Source organism: Piliocolobus tephrosceles, chromosome 12 (assembly GCF_002776525.5).
Source record: "Piliocolobus tephrosceles isolate RC106 chromosome 12, ASM277652v3, whole genome shotgun sequence".
Classification (NCBI taxonomy): domain Eukaryota; kingdom Metazoa; phylum Chordata; class Mammalia; order Primates; family Cercopithecidae; genus Piliocolobus; species Piliocolobus tephrosceles.
In genome coordinates, this window is record NC_045445.1 from 44,506,970 (window position 1) to 44,515,594 (window position 8,625).

Sequence of the window (8,625 nt, forward strand, 5' to 3'; positions counted from 1 at the left end):
GGCTTGGGGAAAGGCGTGCATGAATAGTGAACAATTTAGCATTCTGGAACATTCTGGAAGGATCATCCTCACTGAATTACTATGTTTTGGCAGTATGCCTAAAATTACTGTTTCATTTTAACCTAGCCATATTCAACAGGAAAAGTTCATCTAGTTTCCCTATTTTGGCATTTTAAAATGTCTTGTAGACACCAACAAAAATTAAGTTCACAGTGCCATTCACCACCTTTTAGGGGCTATTTATTCTGCAAAGTATTCTTTTTTTTTTTTTTTTTTTTTTTTTTTTTTTTTTTTTTTATTGAGACGGAGTCTCGCTCTGTCGCCCGGGCTGAAGTGCAGTGGCCGGATCTCAGCTCACTGCAAGCTCCGCCTCCCGGGTTCACGCCATTCTCCTGCCTCAGCCTCCCGAGTAGCTGGGACTACAGGCACCCGCCACCTCGCCCGGCTAGTTTTTTGTATTTTTTAGTAGAGACGGGGTTTCACCGTGTTAGCCAGGATGGTCTCGATCTCCTGACCTCGTGATCCGCCCGTTTCGGCCTCCCAAAGTGCTGGGATTACAGGCTTGAGCCACCGCGCCCGGCCTCTGCAAAGTATTCTAACAATAACTAAAATGTCAAGCGCTGACTGTATGTAAGGTACTTTTCTAATCAGTTTTACATATATCCACTTGTTATAACAATGCTGAGGTAATTTCTACTATTTTATCATCTTCATTTTACAGCTAAGATGGAGTGAATCTGCCTACGGTAACAGACTAGTTGAGATTCAAACTCAAGCAATATAACTTTCACGGCAATCTGGCTTTGCTCCCCAACACCCCTTAAAAACCTCTCATCCCAAAGCCGCCAACGACTTCTGATTTAAATGGCAAATTAGATGTTGTAGTTTTACCTTGAGTGGCTGGTGTGTGGTCCCTCGTAATAGTAACTTCTTCTTTGGTGTCTTTCTCTGTCTTCCTGAGACCAGTAGCTTCTGCCCCGTCTCATACTTTTAACCTTTTTCTTTATCTGCCTCTTTTCCTTTTAAGGTAGCGCTAACGGAAGCTTCTTCTCAGCCAGTCCGCTTCCGTTTTCTGCTAACCTCTGACTGGCGTCACTTCCGGTGCATCCCCCTTTTTAAACCCTCCCATCTTCAGGGTGACGTAAATTGCTACCCGTATGCTAATGAATCCTAACAACCTATCCCAAGCCCCCACCCCTTATCTGAGCTCCAATTACACATATGAATTTTGCTAAACATGAACACGAGTGCACTATAGGCTTCTCAAACTTGTACGTGCAAAATTTAAACTCATTATTTCCTCTGCATTTCCAAACTTTTGTATTCTCCCAGTCGCCTATCTTGAATTCTCGGAATCTTTATTTTTTTGGTTCCCTCTCCTCCTCATCATGATTCATTCAATAAATATTTATCAAGTATTCACTGTGTGCCAAGGATTGTGCAAAGCTCTGTATATAGAGTGGTGAATAAAATAGACATGTTTCGTATCCTTATGAGGCTCGAAGTGTAATGAGAGTGCTAGACAATAAACATAACATCAATAAGTTACAAAGAAATACTGAGTAACTTGCTTAGTTCTGACCATTCCCTATAGCAACCCTTCTACCCTTCTCCCTCTTCCCTTTTTTTTTTTTTTTGAGACGGAGTCTCACTCTGTGGCCCAGGCTGGAGTGCCGCGGCATGATGTTGGCTCACTGCCAACCTCCGCCGCCTGGGTTCCAGCAATTCTCTTGCCTCAGCCTCCCGAGTAGAGTAGCTGGGACTACAGGCGCGAGCCACCAGGTCCAGCTAACCCTTTTCCATTTTCTCCCTCTCTCTTTTTGGCTCCCTCCCTCCCTTTCTCCCCCACACTTGTCTCACTTTCCCCGTCTCGTTCTCTCCTCCCTCTCTCCCCCCCAACTTCTCTCCCTTTCCCCTTCTCATTCCCCCTCTCATTCCCTCCTCCCACACAAACTTTGATAACTCTATTGCCTATTTTCTTCCGAATTCTCATAATCTTTAAATACCTACCTTGGTCTGATCTGAATTTATTTTCCCAGGCTATTCTCCCAAATTCACCAACACTGGCAAAGTTAACTACTACTGGTTGCCAAGAATGACTGATGTTTACTGCTTTATTGGTGATTGTTTTTTTGATTGAGAGATTGTGTTTTATATGATTTCATTCAATCCTCAAGACCCCCAGAAAGGCAGACATTATTATCTAGATGTTTTAAAATTTAAACTTAAGTTTAAAGAAGTTAAGTAAATTGGTTAAGATGATACAGCTAGTGGGCCTGGGATTTCCACCCCAAACTTTCAAATCCCAAAGTCTGCTTTTAGACACTTGGCTATTCATGCATTTACTTATATATTCTTCTTTTGGAACGTTCGCTCCAATTCTACCTGTCCTTCAGGGACCAGGAGAGGTGCGATCTTCCCTTTGAAGCCTTCCCTTGTTTCATGTCCCCTAAACCCCAACTGTTGTGACCTCTTTAATGGCTATGAGGGTGGCTATTGGTGTGGAAATAGTGTTGAAAAACATGGGAGGGTTGAAGTACTGGAAAGGGACAGTTGAGTTAGAGGTGGAGGGGGGCCCAGTTTTGCACTGAATTTTTGCACAGAATTTTGTGCTACAAAGTGGAAATTGCTACATTGTGCTACAAAGATAGGAGACTGGATAAACTGATAATATAGAAACCAATGATGGGCTCTGGTTGTCAGAGCAGTGAATTTAAAGATATGAAAACTATGTTGGGTGGAGGGAGAGGGAAATGGAAACAAAGTGACTGAGACACGGAGCTGCTCTTCACTAGATAACTGCAAATGTATAAAACTTGGGAAGAATGACTAGGAAGGATGTGAAAGGGCCTTTCTGGGAACACAGCACAGCATTTTTATTAAACACATTGTTGTTGGCACCAGTCTGGGCTCAAATCCTAATCATGCTACTGACTAGTTTTGTGACCTTGGCAAAATTACCATTCCATGACTCAGATTCCCGATCTGTAAAATGAAAATGATATTAGTACATATTTCACAGCATTGCTTTAGGAATTAAATGAGTCAGTGCCTGTCATATAGGTCCTGCTTGAGGAGCATTATTTTCCTACCCATGGCAGAGGAAATTAGGTAGCCACTTATTTGAGAGTATGAGGCGGGGACAGATTAGATAACGTTTGAGGTACTGAGAGGCATCTATCTGCACAGTTTAGGAGATGGCTGGTGACCTTGGGATAACAGACTGTAGGAGCAATAAATTGTGTCAGGTAGGATTAAATGAGGCTGTGCTGTGCAGCCAGATCTTCTGATCAAGTGTAAACCTAATGAAATTAATGTTGTTGGGAGTTACCAACATCCCCATCTGAATCTTTGCCTTGCTCAAGACTTGAGCAGAACTAATCTAGAACAAACCAGGGAAGTGATCTGAGCAGTCAACCCCTTCCTCTGAGGTCCTTAATTGGCAACCATACTGTTCACATCACATAGTGCTTTTAAAAAAAAGTTTAATTGAGATATAATTCTCATATCATACAATTCACTTATTTAAAAACCAATTCAGTGGTTTTTAGTATATTTACAGTTATTCAAGCATCACCGCACAACTTTAGAACATTTTTAACACCTCGAAGAGAAACCCCTTTCCCATTAGCAGTCAGTTCCCACTTCCCTTTTTACCCCAGCTCCTAGCAACCACCGATCTACTTCCTGTCTCTATGTATTTGCCTATCCTGGACATTTCATATAAATGTAATCCTACATTATGTGGTCCTTTGTGTCTGGCTTCTTTCACTTAGCAGAATATTTTCAAGATTCATCTACATTGTAGCATGTATGAACATTTCATTCTTTTTAATTGCAGAATAATATTCCATGGAATGAGCATAACACATTTTGTTTATTCATCCATCCGTTGATGGACATTTGGATGGTTTCTACTTTTTGACTATTGTAAACAACGTTTCTAGGAACATTCGTGTACAAGTTTTTGTATTGACATATCCTAGACACCTAGGGGTGTAATTGCTAGTTCATATTGTAATTAATGTTTAATGTTTTAAGGAACTGTCAACCTGCTTTCCACAGTGGCTACAACGTTTTACATTTCCACCAGCAAGGCATGAGGGTTCCAGTTTCTTGACATCTTCACCAACACTTGTTATTGTCTATATTTTTTATTACAGCCATCTTAGTGGGCATTGTGGTTTTGATTTGCATTTCCCTGATACCTAATGATATTGAGCATCTTTTCATGAACTTATTGTCCATTTGTATATCTTCTTTGAAGAAATGTCTATTTAGTTTTTTTGTTTACTTTTAAAATTGGGTTATTTGGCTTTTCGTTATTGAGTTTTGTGTCATATATATAGTTACAAGTCCCTGATCAGATATATGATGTACAAATATTTTGTCTCATTTTGTGGGTTATATTTTTGCTATTGTGGAGTTGTTGAGAGATGTCTGGAAGTAGTCGAGTGTGTCAAGTTATAATTCTACAAATCCTGGTGTCCTTACAAATATTTAGCAGTTTCTGAATAAATACTCCTCAGATTCTCACAGGTATTTGCTTAACTTCTAGAGTTCTGCAAAAGATTATTTTGACAATTTTTGTCACTGTTTCCATTGCTTTTATGCAGTGGTGGGTTTGCAGAGATGTGCACTCTGCCATTCCAGTAGTCCTGCCTAGATGGTCCTTTTGCATATCCTTCAAAATAAATTATTATAAATAATGCTGCAATGAACATGAGAGTGAAGATATCTTTATGAGGTGATGATTTCTTTTCCTTTGGGTATATAGCAGCATTATTCACAATATCCAAGATATGGAAACAACCCAAGTGTCCATCAATGGATGAATGGATAAAGAATCTGTGATTGTGCGTGTGTGTGTGTGTGTGTCTGTACATATATATATACACACACAATTGAATATCATTGAGCCCTATAAAAGGAAGAAATCCTGTCATTTGCCACAACATGGATGAATTGGAGGACATTATACTAAATAAAGTAAGCTAGACACACACACACAAAATTGCATGATGTCACATATGTGAAATATGACCAAAAAAAGTCAAATATATGGAGATAGAGAATAAAATAGTGGTTACAGGGGTGTTGGGGCTCATAGGGAGAGGAAATGAGTAGATGTAGGTCAAAGGATACAAAGTAGCAGATATGTAGGATGAACAAATCTAAACATCTAATATATAACATGAAGACTATAATTAATAATAGTGTATTATGTTTAGGAATTTTTCTAAACAAGTAGTTTATAGCTGCTCTTGCCACATGGGAAAAATGGGTAACTATGTGAAATGATAGATACGATCATTTGATTCACTATGATAACCATTTTATCACATATGTATCTCATAACATCATGTTGTATACCTTAAATACATACCATAAAATGTATTCTAAAAAGACATTATAGTCTGTCTTTTATTATTTGTATACTTAAATTCCTACTATATTTTAAGTTCCCGGGGATAACTATATGTTTTTCATATATTAAACACTTATACAAACCACTGGCACTGAGAAAAAGTCTTACACAAAGTAGGTGGTTAAAATTGAGTGATCAAATCAAATTTCCTCCTCCTTTTAGCTTGTCTCTATCCCCATTCTGAATCCATTCTTAAGGAAGTGAAGGTGTGAATTAATTTCCTATAAAGGAAACTTTTTCCTCCTATGGCATAGAAGTGAGAGTATAATCCATTTTCGCCTCATTACTTTCCAATTGCCTCCTCTATGGGATATTCACAAGTCTTATCTTCAAAGGAGAACAATTCTTTCAATTCCCTGCTGGAAACTTATTTTTCTTCAAGTAATTATTCGCAGAAGCGAAATGAATAATAAGGCTTTTGTATTGGTTGAGCTCTCAGGTTTTGGGAAGTCCCTCGAAGACTCTGGCTTACCCAGTCTGCAAATTTCTTAGAAAAATGTAATTTATAATTGTCAGGATATCATAATGAAAGGTTCAGGCAGAGACATATATTTGATTAACAAGATGAACTAAAATCTGTTTCCTTTTCTCATTTGGTTATACCTGAGAAGTCTTCTTCATGTTAAACATCTGTTTCTTTCTTACCTTCCTCCTTCCATTTAGCCCCAAACTTCTTCCCCCTCCTATGAACTCAGTAAAAACGAAACAACAAATAGAGAAAACAAAAAGTGACTCTCCCCCACAAAAAATGACAGAAAATGTTAGAGGCTTAATGTAGTGACTCAGTTTTTCTCTATTACCTTTAAGTATATTTTCTTCTGATATTAAAATAGATCTACTAAATTATTTTAGTATTTGCCTGATATAACATTTTCTTATCATTTTACTTTCAACCTTTTTGAATCCTTATGTTGATGTGTCTTTTGTACATTGCATATAGTTGGATTTTATTTTTTTTGACCTGACAATTTGTTTTTTTAAGAACATGATGTATAATTTTCATGAAGTAATGTTCATAAAGTTTAAGTGTACTGCTGGATTGATTTTACAGAAGTATACCCTCACATAACTACTAACTACCTACCTTAAAACAGAATATTTCTATTGTCCCAGAAAGCTCCTTCCTGTCCACTCCCAGTCAACACTCCCCAAAGGTAACCACTATAGTGACTATCATGATTATAAAAAGCTTTTGTCAGTTATTGAACTTCCTATAAATGGTATCATATAATATGTATTCTTTGACATCTGGCTTCTTTTTGAATTTAAATTTTAATTTTTACTTGACAAAAAATAATTGTATATATTTATGAGATATAATGTGATGTTTTGAAATATGTATACATTGTGGAATGATTATATCAAGCTAATTAACATATGCATCACCTCACATACTTTTTTGTAGAGAATATTTAAAAATCTATTCTTGGGGCTGTGTGTGGTGGCTCATGCCTGTAATCCCAGCACTTTGGGAGGCTGAGGCAGGCGGATCTTTTGAGGTAAGGAGTTTGAGACCAGCCTGGCCAACAGAGTGAAACCCTGTCTCTACTAAAAATACAAAAAAAAAAAAAAAAAAATTAGCTAAGTGTGGTGGTACACACCTGTATTTCCAGCTACTAGGGAGGTTGAGGCAGGACAATCGCTTGAACCCAGGAGACGGAGGTTGCAGCGAGCCGAGATCACGCCACCGCACTCCAGCCTGGGCGACAGAGTGAGACTCCATCTCAGAAAAGAAATCTATTATTTTAGCAATTTTGAAATATACATTAATAACTGTGGTCACCGTGCTGTGCAATAGACTTTGAAAAACATCTGGCTTCTTAAATTCAACATTAATGTGAGATTTATCCATGTTTTTGCCTTATAGTTCATTCTTTTTCATTGCTGTGAAGTATTTGTATGAATATATCACAGTTTGTCTATTCTCCCATTGACTGACCTTTGTGTTGTTTTGGTTTGGGGATTTTTTTTTTCTTTTTGAGACAAGATCTCACTCCAGTGCAGCAGTGCAATCATAGTTCACTACAACCTCAGACTCCTGGGCTCAAGCAATTCTTCCCCGTCATCCTCCCGGGTCACTAGGGACTGCAGGTGCATGCCACAATTCTTGGCTAAATATATTTTTTTTAACAGACAGAATCTTGATATAGTGCCCAGGATGGTCTCAAACTCCTGGACTCGAGCAATCCTCTTGCCTCTTGGGTATATCTTAAATATCCCCGAGGCTATGAATATTCTTGTATGTGCCTTAAAGTTGGACAAGAGCACTCATTTCTTTCAGGTATATACATAGGAGTGGCACTGCTGCATTATATGGTACACATATGATCTGCTTTAGTAGATGCTGGCACACGGATTTCCAATTGACACCTTCACCAGCAACCTATGAACATCCCAGTTACTTCACATTTTTACCAACACTTGGTATTGTCAGTCATTTTATTTTTAACTATCTTGATGGATGTGTACTGGTATCTCAGCATGATTTTGATTTGCATGTCCTGATAGGTAATAAGTTGAACTCCTTGTAATATGCCTACTGGCCATTTGTTTGTCCTCTATAGTGAAAGGTCTGAGTGTTTTACCCATTTTTTGAAAAGATAGGTAGTCTGTTTTTACCTGTTTTTTGAAAAGATAGGTAGCTCGTCTTTTAAAAAAAATTAATTTGTAGGGTTTCTCTTAGTTCCAGATACAAGTCTTTTGTCATATATATACACGTATATATACACTATATGTAGTAAATGTCTTCTCTAAATCTGTGGCTTACCTTTTTACTGTCTTGATGCCTTTTGATGAACAGAAGCTTTTAATTTTTATGAAGTACAATCTGTCAATTTCTCCTTTCAAATTTACTGTTTTCTGTGTCCTAATGAAGGATTTTTGCTTGCCTGAAGGTCCTTAAGATATTACCCTATGCTTTATTAATTTATATTTCACATGATATCTAATCCATCTTAAATAAATTTTTGTGTGTAGTATGAAGCATAGATCTGATGATTCAGGAAAATTTACTGAAAAGGCCATTCTTTCCCTCACTAAATTGCAGTGGATGCTTTGCTGTAATTTAGGTAATTGTTTATAAATTACTTGATTTCCTAATCTGTGCCATAGATTTCTTTGTCTGTGTTTGCATCACTATCACATTTAAATATTGGAGTTTTAAAATAGGCCTTGAAAACTTGAGGGTGTATAATCTG